The sequence below is a fragment of the Zonotrichia albicollis genome, chromosome 6 (genome assembly GCF_047830755.1).
Source record: "Zonotrichia albicollis isolate bZonAlb1 chromosome 6, bZonAlb1.hap1, whole genome shotgun sequence".
Taxonomy (NCBI): Eukaryota; Metazoa; Chordata; class Aves; order Passeriformes; family Passerellidae; genus Zonotrichia; species Zonotrichia albicollis.
In genome coordinates this window covers 38,515,652-38,534,811 of record NC_133824.1, presented here as the reverse complement: position 1 = coordinate 38,534,811, position 19,160 = coordinate 38,515,652, and the positions used below count along the sequence as shown (strand labels likewise).

The window sequence follows — 19,160 nt, the reverse complement described above, 5'->3', positions numbered from 1 at the left end:
CTGTTTTTATTACCACCAAATTCCCTAGCTGCACAACTAACATAAAGGAAATAAAAACTCCATATCAACCAAATAAGCAGCTGAAGTTGTGAGTAAAACAGCAATATGGGATCCAGACATATTTATTTGCTTGCATTGCTTCCTGCAAAACAAAGACGACAGTAAGAGCCCATATTAACAATTACTCAGTGTCACAAAACTGGAATATATCGGCTAAACCTAACTTTTCATATTGTGCTCTCTGAATGACTTGCCATTATCACTATAATACAGCATGAAAAATACCACACTCTTCAGCGTCTATTTTTTGATTAACCAGGTGCTCTGGGAATTTCTTTCTATCCCCATTTGTAATTACTAGTTGTTATTGACATTTTCAATGTGACTTGCTAACAATTAAATCTATTTGGAAAGAAAAAAACTTTTTTTCTTCCATAGAAATTGCTTACTTATATTTAAAAATAAACCAGACCGGTTAGGTTAAAAATCTAATTCTGATCCTTCCTTCTGCCTAGTTCTGATTAAGTTTTCCTCATTTTCCAGTGGCTCTGAAGAGAATTGGAGAAATTCACCATCTCTCATAAGGCAAGTGGAAACTTTGGAGAAGTTTGCAGTATGATAATGAAAGCCCTTGCAGCAAGCCTCTCATAATAACAGTTATCCTCAGGGTACCCAGCCCTCTGAGCTGGAAGGCAGAGATGGGGAGCAGAATGAAGCCCTCATAATTCAGGAGAGCAGATCAGTGACCTGCTACACATGTAAACATACACAAGGCTATGGGCCCTGATAGGATCCACCCAAGGGCACTGAGGGAACTGCTGGAAGAGTTTGCCAAGCCACTTCCAACCATTTGTCAGCTGTCCTGGCAACCAGGGGGCTCCCAGTTGACTGCAGTCAGCAACTGGAGTGCCCAGATAGAGAAGGGTTGGAAGGAGGATCTGGGGAAGGACAGACCTGTCAGCCTGACCTGGGTGCCAGGGAAGGTCATGGAGCAGATTGTCTTGAGTGCCAGCATGTGGCACATACTGGACAACCAGGGGACCAGGCCCAGCCAGGATGGTTTTCTGAAAAGCAGCTGCTAGGCTGCTTGACCAACCTGATGTTCTAAGACAAGTGATGTGGTTACTAGATGGTGGAAAGGCTGAGGATGTGTCTACATGGAGTTTAGTAAAGCCTTTGACACTGTTTCCCATGGCACTGTCCTGGAGAAGCTGGCTGCTCATGGCTTTGGGTGGGTGCATTGCTCACTGGGTACAAACCTGACTGGATGGCTGGGCCCAGAGGTGGTGGTCAGTTGTGGGTAACAAGTGACAGGATGAGAGGAAATGGCCTAAAGTTGCACCAGGACGGGTTTAGATTAGATAGTAGGAAAAACTTCTTCACTTAAAGGGTGGTCAGGCATTGGAATAGGCTGCCTAGGAAAGTGCTGCAATCATCATCCCTGGAAGTCTCAAAAATGTGTGGATGAGGCACCCCAAGTGACATGGTTTAGTGGTGAACATGGTGGTGCTAGGGTAATGGTTGGTACATGATCATAAAAGTCTTTTCCATCTTAACAATTCTATGAGTCTAAGTGATGGGGGATGCAACAAGCAAAGCCCCAGCTCATGGGCTCAGGAAGGCATTTTTGAGGCATTTGTCTCACACAATGCAGCTCTCCCCTTGGTTGAAGTGCACATAGATAAGCAGCAAGATACTCTTGATTTGCAAATATTTTCCCTGGTTCCAGATTCCCGGTCCTTTGCATTCACAATTTGGGCTAAAAATCAGAGTTTCACCTTCAGGACTTCCATTGCCATATACAGCTGGAAAAGGGCTTCTCACAGTGAGATTTTTTTCACTTCTTATTGATTACTGCTGTCAAAGGAGCCTGTAGGTTTTCTCCATCCTGTCAGCCCTAAGGTGTTTAGTATGGCAAACCAGCCTCCTTGTCAGCAGTGAGACGAGAAGCAGGAAGAGGTAAAGAAAAACAAATGCTGGCAGGGAAAGAGAAGCATTATTCCTCTCCACAACAACTCCATTCCTAACATCAGGCATGCAGGTAGAAAGCCTCTTCATGGCACAAAGATCCTTTTAAATCCCTCAGAATCTACAGCCTGACAGCTTCTGGTCTAGACTCCTTGTCTGTGTGCAAGTACTACACTGACACAGGCAGCCTTTCCCCCTCTTTGTGTCAGGAAAGGAACACCACAGTGTGCCACTTCTCCACAAGGTCATCTCCTTGTCTGCACAGCAGAAGTGACTATTCTGCTTAAATCTCACCTCCCGGTGACAGCACATTGAGATAACAATTCACACTACCTGATTTCCATGGTGAAATGCTACCTGGGAGACTCACATTTCTTTTGTATGAAGTACAAACACTAACTGCGTGCATAATCCAACCCATTCACTGTCAGCCCAAACAGATGCCCCCAGCGCTCATTCACCACGGTTTCCAAAAAAGCCCTACACAGAAAGAGGTGTTTCTCCTTACTCTGTAAAGACCCCCTTAAGGACTCAATCTAAGAAATTTCTGCAGAGCAACAGAAATTTTTTTTCCCTGCACACTTTATTCAACAGTGCTGTGCACCATGAGCAAGTAAACATGGTCTTAAGAGTTGTATCCTCCAAATCATACAGTCATCCTGTGTGAATATTTACAGTAACAAAGAAAACAGAGCCTCCCACTCTTCTTCAAACCTTGCCTGGAAGCTCTGCAGAGTTAAATATATAACAATACAATATCAACAAAATCACTAACAATGCATAAAATTGGGTCAGTCCAACTGCTGAAGGTTTATGCTTGCTGCATCTCCTTGGCCTAAATCTGTAATTCAGTCTGAGAGTTGAAAGCAAAGTTATTCAAGGTTTGACACAGTAATTCAGTAAATAAAACAAAAAACCCTAGTCCAATTAAAGATTATGTTAGTGGGTAAATTATGGCCACACTACCAACACCTACACTACCTGCTCCATTTAATTGCAAAACCTACATAGACAGAAAGGCCCTTTTGAGGGGCCCGTGTAACAACAGGTTCTTTAGTTTTCACAGAAAAAATGAAGGGAGAAAAAGTAACAAAAAGAGTTATTTCTGATTTTAACATAAATCACTGAGATTTTATTCATTCAATTTGATTGACACAGAGTAAGGTTAACAACATAGAACAGATCTTAATTCCACTAGTAATTTAACATGGAAGTTATAATTTCAAAGATACACATCAGAAACAAAGAAAATACATTAAAAAAAAGTGGGGGAGAAACCCACACAACCAAAACAAAGAAACAAACAAACCCCAAACACTATAAAACCAAAGCAATCCAAGACCTAGAAACATAGGAGCAGGAGGAGAATAATTACTGAAAAATCAAGCAATGCAAAACCTCTTAAGAGACACCACCCTTTTTCGGGTGTGAGATTAACCAAGTCAAAAGTTGATATCAATTAACATCAATGGACTGCAATTCCACTTCACACTATGGACCTTGATCAAATCCTCAATTTACCAGTGCTGCAGAAGTCCACAAACCTACATGGACTTAAATAAACACCTGCAATTCCCAGTGAAAAGGGACACCATGTCATGGTGATTGTTTCTCTGAGTGTCTTCAGTAGCTTGCAAACAGTGACAACTTGCTGTTTGCTATCACACTTCTTTTAAACTGAAAGCCAGAAATTATTTTTCTTTCTGGATTTCTGACAAAATCTGAGTTTGCTCAGGTTGGGACTGGTCACTCTGTTGCCTGTACTGTTTAAAGGAATCCAAAATAGGAAGTATTTAAATAGAATAAAGGGAAAATACTGAGCCTCTATTGAAAAGCTTCACCACTTCAGATATATCCACTTGGAAGTTATTACAGTGTTTTATTTCCAGCTTTAGTCTTCCAGAAGATTCAGAAATATTTTTCCCTACAGGGCTTTCAAAGGGACTGAACATAAACACCAATGCATCATCATCTTCCTTTCTGTCTACTTCAGGAGCTGCACTCTGTGAGATTATCCCAAATATATCTCAGTCTCTCAGCCATTTGTTGCTGGGTGATCAACTATATAGGTACAGCAACTCTGTCAGGTGCTGCAGCACCTCTTTTTATAATCTGTTTATCTGTTCCTTTCCTTCCCACAGTGTGTTCTTCTACACCTTCACTGTTTTCATAACATGATTTCAAGGATTGGACCTGGGTTTTTTGCCTATTTAAAATACCTATGCTGTGCAAAAAAATTCAGAATTGGAGGAAAGAGTGAAGATTGGCAGATGTCATGCATGACTTCGGTTTTTATTTATTATTTCAATTTTTTTTTCTTGAACAGTGAATTCTCATATCAGCATTTGTCATAAATCAAACAAGAAAAAAAGTGATCTGAGTATGAACGAATACAGGTGTGCTCAGAATTCAGGTAAACAAAAGCCACATCATATGAAGTTAATTTGCCAGTAAGAAACACATAGAGGATCCTGGGCTAATAATTCAATTCCCACTTCAGTCCCCTCACACAAAGGGCTCAGTACAATGTCTTTCCAGGCCACCACATCCCAGGGGAAAGAAGGAAACAGAACCCACATTAGCAGTAAGCAGCATCTCCTGGTACCAGTCTGATCCATTACATTAACTGTACTACTTTCTGCAGATTGTCATTTCTGCTCTCTGAAAAGCCATCCATTGAGGCCTGCAGCTGAAATGTAATTATCTACTCAGAAAGTTATTTCAAATCAATAAATAGATCACAACTGCTCATGTACCTGATGGAGGAACAGGAGCTCAGAGTACTTGATGTGATCCCAGCTGACAAGGCGGCCTCTCTGCAGCCAGCACACTGGGGACCTGCAAAACAAGGCCTGTGTGTCAGAAGTTGCACATCTTTTACAAAACACAAGGAAAAAACTCTTTCTAACCATGCCTTTGAGAAGGACAAAAGAGATTCCCCTCCCCCCCCATTAACTATGCTAAACCCACGGACTGGAACCTAATACTGAGAAAAACCTGGCAAGGTGGGACTGCAAAGAATGGTGCACGAAACTTCAGCTTGGCTCCTGAAATTGCCAGAATGACAACACCCACCAATGGCAGCAGGAGCAGAGCAAGGGGAGACATCACTTTCTAAAGGTGGTGGGATGATGTTCTTTACTCTCAATAGGATTTAAGCTCCTTTCTCGCATGGGCACTTCTGAACATAACACACAGCATGTTTCCACTTAGCCCCACGTTCAAGCACTTCATTAGAACAGGGCAGCATTATCAGCTTCTTTGCATAGTCTGAATCCTATTAAACATTGGATCAGATATGAGCACTTCATCCCATTAAACACTGGATCAGATATGAGCACTTCATGGACTTGAGACTCAAAAAACATGTACATAAATTCTACACATCCAGAATATATAATGTACAAATCCAATACTGGGGGTGGGGGCAGGTGAGGAAGTTCATTGAAAAACAAAATACAAGAAATTGAAAAGAAAAATTTAAAATTAGCTTTCTAAAATCAAAATATTTTCATAAAACACAGAGCATTAGCATCTCCGTCCTGCGTACTATTTTGGTTTTTAAGGAAGTTATACTTCTGATTTTTTTGTATAACCACAGAAACTATGTTTTCATTTATAGCTTTAAAACAAAGCAGAGCTCACATGAAAATCTCATGGATACAGAAATTGAAAAGATTTTATAAAACTTATTAAATTAAAAAAAAAATAAAAGAACCCCATTAGTAGAACAGCAACAGGCATCATTAGTGGGACAATACTGTACAAAAGAATGAAGTAACTGTACATAGCACTGGACACAAGACAAGGCAGATGTAAATTAAACCTCCATCTCAGATCAGGTCATTGCCCACATGATGCCCTGTATTAAAACTTAACTTCGCAGAATCTCAGGCTGGTTGAGGTTGGAAGGGAGCCCTGGAGGACACCTGATCCAACTGCCTGCTTCAAGCAGGGGCACTCAAGAGCAGGTTGCCCAGAATTATATCAGACAGCTTTTAAAGATCTCCAACCACAAGGCTGCACAACCTCTCTGGCCAGCCTGTGCCAGCACCCAGTCACCCTCACAGCAAGAGTATTTTCCTGATGGTCACACAGAACTTCCTCTGTTTCAGTCTGTGCTTCTGTTCCTGTCACTGGGCACCACTGAAAAGAGCCTCACTCCTATCTTCTTTGTACCCTCCCTTCAGCTATTTATACATATTGATAAGATTCCCCCTGAGTCTTCTCCTCTAAAAGCGGAATAGCCCCAGTTGTCTCATCTCAGCCCTTCTCCATTACTCATCCTGTGGCACTTCACTTCCATTATGATGAGGCTCACATACAAATGCACACTGCCTCCCCACTGCACATGAAGTCTCATCAAAGCCCACAGGACACTTGGCAAGTGCAGATGTTAGATCCCCTTCCAAAGCAAAGAGCTTGGGAATCAACACCCCAATAACTTGCTAGCAGCAGATTTCAGTAAAAAGGTGACAGGGTGACACTTCCCTTCTTCCAGGAGCCCAGGGAACTTGAGAAGAAATTATTTACCAAGTGCTGTGGCTCTATTTGTCCTTCTCATCCCCCACCACCCCAATTAAAGACTGACTTAAAGGTTTTGAAGGCAAGGCTTTTAAGCAAAGAATGCTATAAATAGAATAACAAGTGTTTTTATGCCAATGCAATGACTTCCATAGATATTAAGGCAGAATTAGTATACTTGGAGAAACAAAAAACACCAATGGACAATTAAGAGTACAGATTAATCCTTAAAGACAAGATGCTTAAAGACCTAATAAAGGAAATTTCATTTCCTTTCGGGAAGGGAAACAAAATCTTGCGAAACAAAAAAACAAAGACTTACAAAGACTCTGGAAAGGAGATATGATCAAATGAAATGCAATTTTAAAAAAACCAAAAAACCCAGAAAATTTGGACATTTAGTGACTACAAGAAAATGGTCTGGGAGGAAATGAGGTGCAGTGCAAAGGACCAAACTAACCTCAAAGATGTTGCAAAAGCAGGGGAAAAAATCAAGGAGGAAGATACGACTTTGAGGGGAAGATATGAGTGACATCACATGGGTACTGAAAAAAAAAAAATCTTCACCAAAGTGAAAGCCATCAAAAGGCACAGGATGCCATCAGCTACAGGGACATGGAGCAAAGCTTGCCCAATTGATCCCCATTGAAATCACAAGATTTTGTTCCCCTTCCCAAAAGGAAATAGCCTGACTAAAACCAGTGAGATCAGAGAGATCTCTTTCAAAAGGCCTGCAAGGTGTTTGATGCTTCTTTTACCAGCAGGCTTTCCCTGCCTTTGGTTGAATCTTATCCAAAAAGGTGAACTTCAAACACCTTTTTCAAGTGAAGAGGATGACACTGGAGGATGCCCTTTATTCAACCAGACTCACTCCACAGGAACAAACACAGATGTTCAGCACTCCTAGCCTCTACTTCATTACTTAAAAAAAAAACCAAAAAACCTGCATAGTCTAATTACTGAATAAATGAAACAGATTAATTAGATTAGACAGTCAGAAGAAATAAGGCCATTCCTTCCCATTGAAGCACACATTCAGTACAGGAGATGTACCAAGAAGGAAAAAAAAAAATCTATTGCATATATTAAACAATTCAAGTACAACACTAGAAGATCTTGCAGGAAAGAAGTAATTCTAGCTGGGAAAGGAGACTATGAACTACTGATTGCATCAATGTGTCCCTACCCACTTGTGAACACTTCTGCTGCCTAGAACAGCATTACGGTGTCAGGCACGGAGCCTGAAATGCCTTGCAAGGTACAAAATCTGCTCTCCCTCATAATGTCTTTTATCCAAATCACATCCATACCAAAGGAACAGATTATTCACAACTGGGAAAATGCATCCAAAGTCTATTTCCCAGCAGCTTTTAAGAGAGGACTTCATAGAAGTGAGGAATGAATGAAAATCATCTTGGGAGAGTGCTATGTAATAAAAAGGATCTCATTGGGACAAATGTGTCTTTATTTTTGTTTCCAGCTTATTAGAAAGAAGAACATCCCACATTTCTTCCAGTTTCAAAATCCAAAAGCAACAAAACCAACAAAAATTTGAGTAAACTTATAGGTGAATTCTTTCTACAGTGTTTCTGCTTTGTTTCCAAGCCAAGAAAGTGCTTGTATGTGTTCCGTACACTTGATCTAATTTGATTTATAGTATTAGAGAGAGAATTTGCTTGACCTAATGAACTCTCCTAGAGATCAGCACAACTTCAACTCTTTTGCTGTAAATCCTTCCTCATTTTAGCACAGCGTTCTACATATAAAAATACAACTGACCAGACACATAGCCCAGAAATCAATTCTGAACTTTTGCCTGAAGCCAAGGAGAAGCTCTTTTGCCCACCTAATGAAACATATCTATGGGCAAAAATGCTAAAATCTAAAACTTAATTAATTATAAAATTACAATAAATAAAATTAATAGCATAGAAACCATTATTAAAATCTAAAATAGATTTCTTCCCTTTTCATTAATCTTTTTGGTTTAGGAACTTAATTTTTTCATGCCTGCCAGAAAACTAGATAACAAGGAATGTCAGCATCCATTTTGTTGAAAGTGTCTAAAACCATACTGACCCCATCAAAACGCTGATTACAAACTTCTTCTTTTACCTTTTTCATTTAACTCTCAAAGGATAAAAATTTGAGGTTTCTTTGTTGTCATAATCCAGAACTCTGCTAGCCCAAGACTGCAGCTGTTGATTTTTCACTGAGGTCAGTTCCCATTATTGCAGTGAACAAGCTTAAGGCCAGTGCAACTTCAGGCTTACTTGACATCAATCACACGGTGACTTTTCAAACTCTTGATATAGAAGCTCCCTTCAACAAAAAAATTAAGCTTCTGAGCTTGTGATTATGTATTCAGCCTAACTAGTCTCAGTTAAAGCAAAAGGGGTCTAACGTCAAAAAAATGTTCCAGTTCCCTTCTTTGCTTGGTGTTCATTTAAATTCTGCCTGTCCTGGAAGGAGGAAAGTGCTGTAGATGTTTTGAAAGATTAAATGAGAGTTTATTCAATAACACTGCAGTCAATACTTTCTTTAATCAAATAAAATAATATCCTAGGAACAAATGTAGTGGATTTTTTGTATGAAAATCTCAATAGCATTCTTAAAAATGCATACCCAGAGCTGACACTGAAACATATCCGATCATCTTAGAATCATAAATAATTACTTTGAAAGCTTCATAAAAAGGCACATTCCTTGCTCTTCTGCAGCCATTCCAACTGATACAAAGAGCTCAGTTTTCAGGGGGAAGAAAAAAAATATCACAAACACAAACCAGATATCTGAAGGTCAGTGGCTGTATGGCCAATGTTAAACAGATTAAATTAAGTAAATTATATTTTCATCATGTCCTAAGTGCCACAAACAGGGCAGTCTGTGTCCTGGGAGGGAAGACATCTCTAGCTCAAGACCTCCATGCCTTGGTACACAGGGTTCAGCCTTGGCTGAAATTTGGGATTAAGAGCAGGTCTGACTCAATTGCCGAGCACAGCCAGGCAGCGGAAAGGAGTGGGGAACCCTCTAAATGCAGATAAGAAAATACATGTGAGCCACAGTCCTTGCCCTTCCAGCTGGAGAGCTCTAATGAGCATAATCTTTGCAGGTGGGTCTCACCTGTGAGTGCGTTTTTAAGCAAGGAGAATCACATCACCTCACACACACAGACCCACTGGACACATCAGCCACTCATTACCTCTTCATCTCCCCTGATGTGTGAAGCTCCTTACCAAAAGAAGCCTTGTCAGAAAACAATTTTTTCAAAAACAGTGGCACACTGAAGACTCTATTTTTCACTAGGACTCAAAATCAGTACATCTTCCAGTCCTTCGTGAAACACTTCTTTTCAGCATTATTAATTGCATTGTTTTCATTTCAAGGGAGAAATGATTGACAAAATGCTTTACCACCAATAAAGAATCACTAATTCTGACATTTATGTGGAAAAAGTGACTATAAAAAGAGTCATTTTAGTGTAAGAATTTGACAGCTCATTGACAACAGCCCTCCCCACCCTGCCGTGTCCGTGGAAGAGCCCTGGTGGTGCTGTCTGCTGCCTTAAGACAGCATCATCTATAATGCCTACTACCAAAAGGCAATTTAAAGCCTGGGGTATCAAAAGTCAATTGAATCTGGAATTTCTCAATTCACGGCCTCCTGTAGCTGATTTTTGCCTTCTCTATATATCCTCATCTCACTATTTGCAGAGATCCTCAGGGATCACATTGCTCTGCATCTCCTGAAGCAACAGAGCAGAAAGAGAAAAGGACTGAATTGTCTTTCTTTCCCTTGACAGAAATAACTCTACTCCTGACAGGCTGCACGGCAGCAGAATGCTGCAGTCAACTATTTGATAAGAGAAGGCAGGAATGATGAGCTTCACAGCCTCCCAAATCCAACACAGACATCTAAATATGTTATCCCTTGCACTGCATATTAGCTTGGCACAGAAATTTTTTGTGTCAATGCTGTATACAGATTGTTCACAAGTAAATAAGATTAGAGGCCAAGGCTGGGAACGCTCATTCCCCAAATAATAAATTCCAGCAGCTCAAACAGAGATCAGTACCATGGAGAATAGGACAGTACTGATTGACGAGAAGTGACCCAGCTTCACCCCAGAGCAACTCATGTAGCTGAGGTATTCCAGAGAATAAATCCCTATTTGATCTTCTCATATTTTCTCATCAGATATAATTTAGCAACAAGTATGCCTAAACTGTCCAGAAGCCGGCACAGTCCTGAGGAAAACAAAACCTTATATCAGGCTTCTGAAGGTTGCAGGACCAGATACAGAAATGAGACTGCAAGGAAGTGAGGATATTACTCCTGTCCTCAGAGACCCAGCAGACTCCAGAAAAATGACAAAGGTCTTTCACAATGCATTTCAACTTCAGCACGTGAAATCAGAAAGATTACAAAATGTCAAGGCAATTCAATCTTTTGCTTTTGCTTACAAAGAGCAAGCCATTTATCTAAAGCACATTTGAGGAGCTTTGATCTTATCTGATTCTTAGGAGACATTTAAAATAACAGGACAAGGAAGGTAAATTCTGTACTCCAGCATATGACTGCAGAGAGCAGGGACAGTTATGCAGGTGAGAATAAGGACAAAATTAGTGTAGGATCACACCTGCCCTCCTCCCTAGCTTCCACTGACAACTGAACTATTGTGGCTCATCCCTAACAGCAGCAGTGGCAAGGACAAAATTACCAGGAACTCACTGATTGTCAGTCTCTCAATATCCAGCACTGCTGCTGGCAGCAGTTTTCAGGGAATTCCTCAAACAAGGCACTGAAATGGAAGAGTTCTGATGCTTTCTGCTTGTGCCTGGGGACACCTCTGGCTGGGCTCTGCTCAGCAAGATTGGTGATCCAGATTTCATCCTGTCCCAGCTATGCCTGCTTCAGTTGGGCTTTCTTTTCTCTGGGACGAGACAGAAGCATTTAAAACATAGAAAATTTTGACCCAACGTTGAAAGCACATTTTTCAATGCTCTTCCACTACCATGCTAGAAATGAACACATTCTTTTCTGTGAAGACACACAACACTCAAAACACTGAGGTACATTCAAACAAAGGTTTTATAATTTTCCTGACTTCCATAAAGTTTTTCTGGTCTCAGGCTGGCATTTTCAGTGTTAAAAAAAAAAAAAATAATGGGGGGAAAGAATCCCTGCCAAGGACAACCAAAGCCCTGGTAAGTGGGAAGATACTCATCTCAGGAAACACACTTATTTGCTATGGAGCTGTAATGAAGTTCAAACCCTTGGGCCTCACCTTGTTCACAAAATCTTGTGCCTGACCGTCTGCCTCATCTCCAAGCACTGCATCACTGCCTTTTGGGCCATGGACACTGCTGGGCCATTCAGACAATAACACAACTTTGTCTGTATATTCCAGTTTTCTAAGTCTTAAAAGCTCCTTGAGGAAGGAAAAAAAAAGCCTCCTCCCTCCCAGCTCCAACTATAACCTGTCATACAACATTAGAGATGTATAAAAAGCTTCCAGCACAAGTCTAACATGCAGCCATCCATACTGCAAGATGATCCCTTTACAGCTAGGCTGTTCAGCAGCAATATTTCCAATGCTTTCCTATTTGCATACTCTTCCAAGTAAATCATTGAAAATTCTGTAACAAACTTACAGCAGCTAAATTGCCCACCTACCTTTCTCTGTTATCTAATTTGCATTAATTACATTCAGCTTAATGGAAGCAATTATTTTATTAGTACAAACTGGTGGTCATGTACATACTCCTGTTGAAATATTTTGGGTTGGACACAGACCAATTACCTGCTGAATTGCAGGGCACCTGATCACAAAGTTATAAAAAGTTCAACAGAAAACTCTCTAGGCAGTACATAGCTTTTGTTTTCAAAAAGCTGTGACGCCAGAGGAATGAAACTCAGAGGGTTGACATATCCAGGTTTGAAACACTCACCCTTCCATTAAATGAGTTTAACCGGTGCAGAAATCAGTAAATTATTCCCCACTATTCCCATCAATATTAACAGGTGATTGCTACTGATATGTACATTGTAGGGGACAGTCTGAGAACCCCTTTGCACTGAGAGCTGAGTACTCATGCTTGTACAGCATTTTAACAAGCACACATCTGGATGGCATCCACAAGGAGGAAGAAGGCTGGCCTATGTGTCTTTCTTGAATTTAAGACACTTCAGGTACTTGTCTAAGGACACTTCACTGAAGTTAATGAATTTTGTCTGGGAATTATTTTAAATAATGCCTTTAAATATACATTTCTCACACCTTGTAAAGACAACTGTCCCTGGAATGTTTATGAAGACAGACACAGTTTAAAAACACCCTCTTGAAAAACACCTACCTCATGTGCAGAACAGAGACAGCACTGAAAGCAATGAAAAGCTGAGACTTTATCTGGCTGGAATTCAGAGTGCCACCAAAGAGAATGGCCACTCTTAGGGATCACATAGGATTGGTCCAAAAAAAATGCACTTCAAATGTGAAGGTTCGCATGGAAAGGCCAAGATATTTAAAAAGATCCTCTGCTGACCTCCAGAGAATTTATAATCAGATCACAAGACACAGCCTTAACCTATTTACAAGCAGAAGAAATCCACATGTGATGCTGATGCTCCCACCACCCTCCCACAGGGATGGATCACAGCACACAACGTGCAGAGCTGCTATGGGCCTCCCAAGGCACTTGACAAATCTATGGCAAATACACCTAGAACTCATTTGTTAGAGGGCTGCAAGTCAGCTGAGGATGAAATGAGAAAGGACTGACAAAGTTTAAAAGACCAATTCATGGGTCTTGCTCTGCAAAGCAGCTGTTCACACCTCACTGGTAATTTCTCATTAGCACTGAGTGTTTGCTGTCTGGGAGCACTCAGTCATTTTGTACCACACATGAAAGTCCCAGCCCAATACCAAAGGGCTGCCTTTCCTTCTTTCTCTCCTCCTCCTCTTAATAAAAATTATTTCCAGGAATTAGCAGGCCCTTGTCTGTTTGTTTTAAACAGCAACTTCTTTACATTCCCACTAAAATTATAGAAATATATGGAGCTTAAGTGCCATTCTGCACAGAGAATGCTGAAAAATTAAAATCTTTTTCTTCACTGGAATGAGTCCAAAATATTTTCATGCCAACTGTGGTTCTAAAGATACAGGCAAGATAAATTGAACAACATAATCTACACTTTAAAAAACCAGAGATATATCTGACTCCCAGATAACTGACTAACAAATCATTGACACTCAGAAAAATTAAGGCCAGAATACAGAAATTTCTTCTCCCACTTCCTATCACCTTCACCAGCACATCTTCTCATGATCCCTGCTTTTCATTTTACAGGATATTAAAAAAAAAAGGAAAGGCAGACAATTCAAAATTTATGAGGAGCCAAGCGACCCTGCTGAGTGCCACCTTTCTTGTTTCATTCGTCATGCCACTAGCAAAAATTAGGTTTGCAGTCTTCCTCACTTAACAGCCCTATGTATCTTGCATTCGTCTCCCTGTCTAGCAGCTTTTAATAGCATTTACCAACATTTATTTCTTCTCAGCTGCCATCCTCCCTCCAGGGTTCTCAGTACAGCCTTATGGGAACTCAGGAAAATACATTTTCTCCCATTTATGTTCCCAGCTCCTCAGGGCAAGGCACTGCACTCATCCTCCTTAGGCAGAAGAGGACCAGGAGGGACACTTTCCACTACAGGCTAAAAAGGCTGCTATTTAAACCTGGATGCTTACAGAAGTGACTTGCTGGTACCACCAGAGGCTCAGGAACAAAAAATGAAAGGGTAGTCAAAGCCAAGGTTTTTTTTCTGTACAGAAGAGCTGTACACAGGAATCAGGCCAGAAGGGTTGGGGTTTAAAATATGACAGTATAAAAATGCAAAAATGCTTTTTCTTGGCAGGTATTTGTTTCTCATTCCCTGGGTTCTCTGTATATGTTCTACAGCATTTAAATCTAGCTGTTGAAGCCTCAAAAGCACAAAGGTACCTAATACAATATTCCAACCAAGTTCCTCTAAGAAATGCCTCAAAGCCATTTGACTGAAGGAAGAAGCAGAAACATTTACCATCAGGTGGCCTTCTCAGCTACAGAAATTTGCATCACAGGCATCAGCACTCTAGTGCTATTTGCAAAAGCTAAGTTTGCAAGGGCTGGAAATAATATTCAGTAGCAACAAAAACTACTGACTGTGGCTTGTAGTGAAGGCAAACTTTCTGGATAACAATTTCAAATCATGGTTGAGACAACAATTCGTGTGTGGGACCAGTCAAGACTCAGTGCTGGTTACCAGCCCAGAGGCTCCAAGGAGGGCCCATCTTTTACAGTTTCAACCTCCTGTCTTTCAAAGCAGAGAAAAAAAAAAAAAGAAAGACTGTAGCAAAACTGAATTGAAAAGTAAGGTGCCAAAGCAAGAGAAAAACTGGAGCTCAAGAGGGGTGACGTGATTTTCTGACATAACCAGGACTTGGGACTCTCTCCTAGGTGGAATATACAGAAGGGCAGGCAAAGATGTGGACAGACAAAGCAGCATATGAAAGTCTAAGGAGAGCAATACACAAAACTTTTTCTGAGCTACTTGGTAACCCAGAGCCTTAGACTGGGGTTCTCCTCCTTATGATAAGAGAAAGTGAGGAAAGATATGGCATGTCCTGGATAATATTTATTCACAATATAATACTTAGAAAATCTTGTTTCCTCAAAAAAAAAAAAAAAAAAAAGAAAAAAAAAAAAAAAAAAAAAAGAAAGAAATTGAACTGCAAGACAAAGGTGTTCAAATTCTATTTCAGCTTCAACATTCTTGTCAACTTGTCCCGCATACAAACCTTTCTTGTCAGCCCTTTCTGGACCCCTGCTTCTAGTCCTGACTGCTCACAGGCCTGCCTGCCAGTACCAGAGATGCTTCTTGCATTTTTCTTCTCTCTGACACTCTTTCAAAACTCATTCCAGCAACAGATATCAAAATGATAAGGACAGCAGAACAGAACAACAGTTTACTCTTATCAAATAAAGGGAACAAGGTAGCCTTGGAGAAGTAGATAAGGCCAACAAAACAGAAGTCATGCAAAACACAAGCAGGATGCCAGCTCAGCTCTGCAAGGCTGGTGCAGTAAAGTTATGCAAAACAATCACACTGCAGCTACTCAAAAGTGGGGGTCGAGGGCCAGCCCCCTACAAAGGACACCCGACATTGAGGGCAGACCCCAAAGAACCATAAAAGGACTTCTGATAAGGGGTGTGACTATGTAAAATCAAGCCATCCCCACGCACCAAGTAAGCAGGGAGAGCTAATGAATGTCTAATCAGTGTGTACAATAAAAGCTCTGCGTACCCGACGCCCGGCGCACTGGAGCCTCCGAGTGCCCAGCGCTGCCCTGAGGAATGCCTGCTTTCTAACACCCAAAACTGTGTTAGAAAGGGTCTGTCAGGCCGATTTCGGTATCTTTTTTGGCAACTCCCAATGGAAAACTCTGCCTGATCTCCCGTGTATCCGAGGGATCTCTGGATCTTCACACCGGCACCGGGACTTTCCTGGAGAAGACCACAGATCCCCGGAGCAGTCTGGGACACAGGTAAGAGCCTATTTGATAATAAGGCATTCTTTCAGGAATCCTGCCCATATAAGACGTGTGGCTCTTCCAGGGCATTGGGTGGGTTACTTGATATTCCAGAATTTGCTATTTTACTTGGTTTTATCAATCCATAATTGCTTTGTATTTCCATTTATATCTGTATTGTAGCATTTTGGGTGTACTATTCAGAGATGGGCACTGGACAATCTAAAAGGGGCATTGTGAAAAAATCCCCACTTGGTTGCCTTTTGCAACATTGGAAAAAGATTGGAGGCCCCCCTGGGGGACCAGCGACCAGGGAGAATTTGATTAAGTGTTGCAATCAGCGGTGGCCATTGTACCAACTAGACTCTGGAGAAAAGTGGCCACAAAATGGAACCTTGAATCATAATACACTGTTAAAGTTAATGTTGTTTTTAAGACGGGAACAGAAATGGGATGAGGTTATGTATGCTGATATGTTTTTCACTTTACGGAATCATCCTGAATGGCAGAAAGATTGTGGCTTGAATCCAGCTCCCTCAGACCCTTTTGCGCTGGCTCTTGAAAGGGAGAATCAAGGAAAATCTAAACATCTCCCCAGTACGAAGGGTGATTTAAATGTTATGGTCAGTCCTAACTGCAGGTTAGATGGGGGAACAGAAAACCAGGCTGCTGAGACTGATACTATGAGGGAACTGGCACATCAAGAGGTGGATTTATCAGGCCTAGATGAGAACATGGAGAGTGCAGGGAGCACATATCAAGGAGCAGAGGAGACAGAAGAGATAGAGAGGCCATATCATGGAACAGAGGATTTTAGTCTGCAGACACAGCTAAAGCTAAACACAGAGATGTGAGAGCAGCTGCCTTCCATCAGGCAGCTGGTATGGATGGTCCAATAACAGGAGAAGTTCAATTTTCAGTAACAGACCTTAATAATTGGAAGTTGATGGCTGGCACCTATCGAGATGACCCAGACAAAATGGCAAAAGCATTTGAAATTATGATAAAACTTCAGGATCCGGACTGGAAGGATATAGATGCTGTATTAGAAATGTTGTTTGACAGTACAGAAAGAGAGATGGTTGTTAAAACCAGTAGGAGGTTTGTGGAAGAGCAGATTTTGACAGGTAACTTGTCAGGTACACTGGACATTAATTTTCCCACTGAGGATCCCAAGTGGGACCCTAATGTGCCCATGTTTAGAGAGAGATTAAATAGATATCAACAATGGATACTATATGGAATTAGAAATGCCATACCAAAGGCTATCAATGTGTCAAAATTACTTGAAATTAGGCAGAATGGTAAGGAATCACCTAGTGAATTTTTAAATTGCCTGAAAGAAACAGATCAAAAATATACTAATATTGATCCTGATACAGAGGAAGGAAAAACTCAATTAGCCCCCATATTTGTGAAGCAATGCTCAAATGATATTAGAAAGAAATTACAACAGGCTCAGGGACAAGACCAGTATGATTTAGGGAAGCTGTTAGATGTTTCTTGGGGAGTTTTGCAGAACAGAGAAAACCAAAAAGAAATAACTAACAAAAAGTAGTTGGAGTTAATGAAGGAGTTTCTAGAGGGATGGTGCCCCCCGGGACAGGAAGGGGACGAGGATGCGGCCAGCCTGTGACTGTCACTGGCGAGGACTGACAGAGACTGGAGGATTCTTCCCTGGCAGGATCTCTGATTACAGCTAAGCTGGGGAACAAGGAGCAAAATTAGGAGGTTGGATTTTTAGTAGACACAGGAGCTAGTGCTAAATACAGTAAGAGGAAACTTGAGTAATGATTCTCTAACAATTGTTGGTGCAACAGGGAATTACAAACTCAGCCATTTTTCAACCCATTCATTTTAAATTAGGAAAATAGTGGACAACTCACCAGTTTTTGCATCTACACAATTTGCCAAAGCCTCTCCTTGAGAGAGAATTTTTGGAAAAACTAAATGCTGAAATCAAATTTTAAAATGGCAAAATACTGGTTATTATTCCAGAACCTAATTATGTGGAAGCCGCTATTTTTGCATTACAGCCTCTGAAGCTGGACATGATACATCTGCCAGTATCACTTGAGGATGCAGTGATCCTGATAGTCTGAGCTGGAGAGTGCCCTGGTGATCCAAGCCTGTAAGAATTAAATTGAAACCTAGAGCAGCACCAGTAAGGCAAAAGGAATACCCTTTGAAAACAGAAAGTCATAAGGGGTTATAACCCCTTGTAGAAAAATGTATAAAATATGGCCTATTGAAGGAATGTGAATCCAAATTTCATACCCCTATTCTGCCAGTTAAAAATGCAAACTGAAGGAAAGGCTTACCAGCTGGTACAGGACCTTAGAGTCATAAAAAAGGTAGTAGAAAATATACAACCAGAAGCAGCAAATCCTTATACCTTACTAGCAACTTTGAGTGAAAAATTAAAATAGTTTAGACTACTAGATTTGAAAAATGCCTTTTTCTGCATCCCTTTGAGTACTGAGAGTCAAGAGCTACTTGCTTTTGAATGGGAAAGAAATAGCCTCCCCACATTTGGAAATCAATGGGCAAAAGAACTGAAGGAATGGAAGAATCAGAACCCTACTGGAGTCTCGTTACAGTGTGCAGATGACATTCTGATAGCCACTGGAACTAAACAGCAGTGCTCGGATCAGACTGTGGCCTGGCTGAATTTTCTGGGACTAACTGGATACAGAGGACCCAAAGACAAGGCAGAAATATTCCAGACCACAGTAACCCACTTGGGTTTCTAAATTCTCCAAGGACAAGGGAGGCTGAGACAGGAATGAAGAGCAGCAATTTACCGACACCACTGGCACAAAGGGTAAGAGAGTTATGGGCATTTCTTGGGATGGTGGGATGGTGTCTCCTGTGGATTAGCAATTGTGGGCTGCTAGTAAAGCCTCTATATGAACTCTTGAAGACAGCTCAGAAGGATGTTACACTCTGCACTGATAATTCATGGGCTGCCTTTTTACAGCTCAAGCAAGCACTTATGCAGGCCCTGCTTTGAGGGGCCCCATGTGCCTGTTTGAACTATTTACCTATGAAAGACATTACACAGCACTCTGAGTGCTGCTGCAGCTCCTTGGGGAGCAGAGG

At 41.1% G+C, this 19,160-nt stretch overlaps 1 protein-coding gene across 2 annotated transcripts in view; it reads right to left on the bottom strand.

Moving 5' to 3' along the window:
* The window catches only part of TSPAN4 (tetraspanin 4), a 422,379-nt gene that overhangs the window by 267,700 nt on the left and 135,519 nt on the right, over window positions 1–19,160 (bottom strand). For both annotated transcript variants that reach the window (XM_074543280.1, XM_074543283.1), the window contains one exon: window positions 4,725–4,806. The gene's annotated coding sequence lies outside the window, so the exon portion shown is untranslated. Of the gene's footprint in view, window positions 1–4,724; window positions 4,807–19,160 lie in introns of those variants that run through there.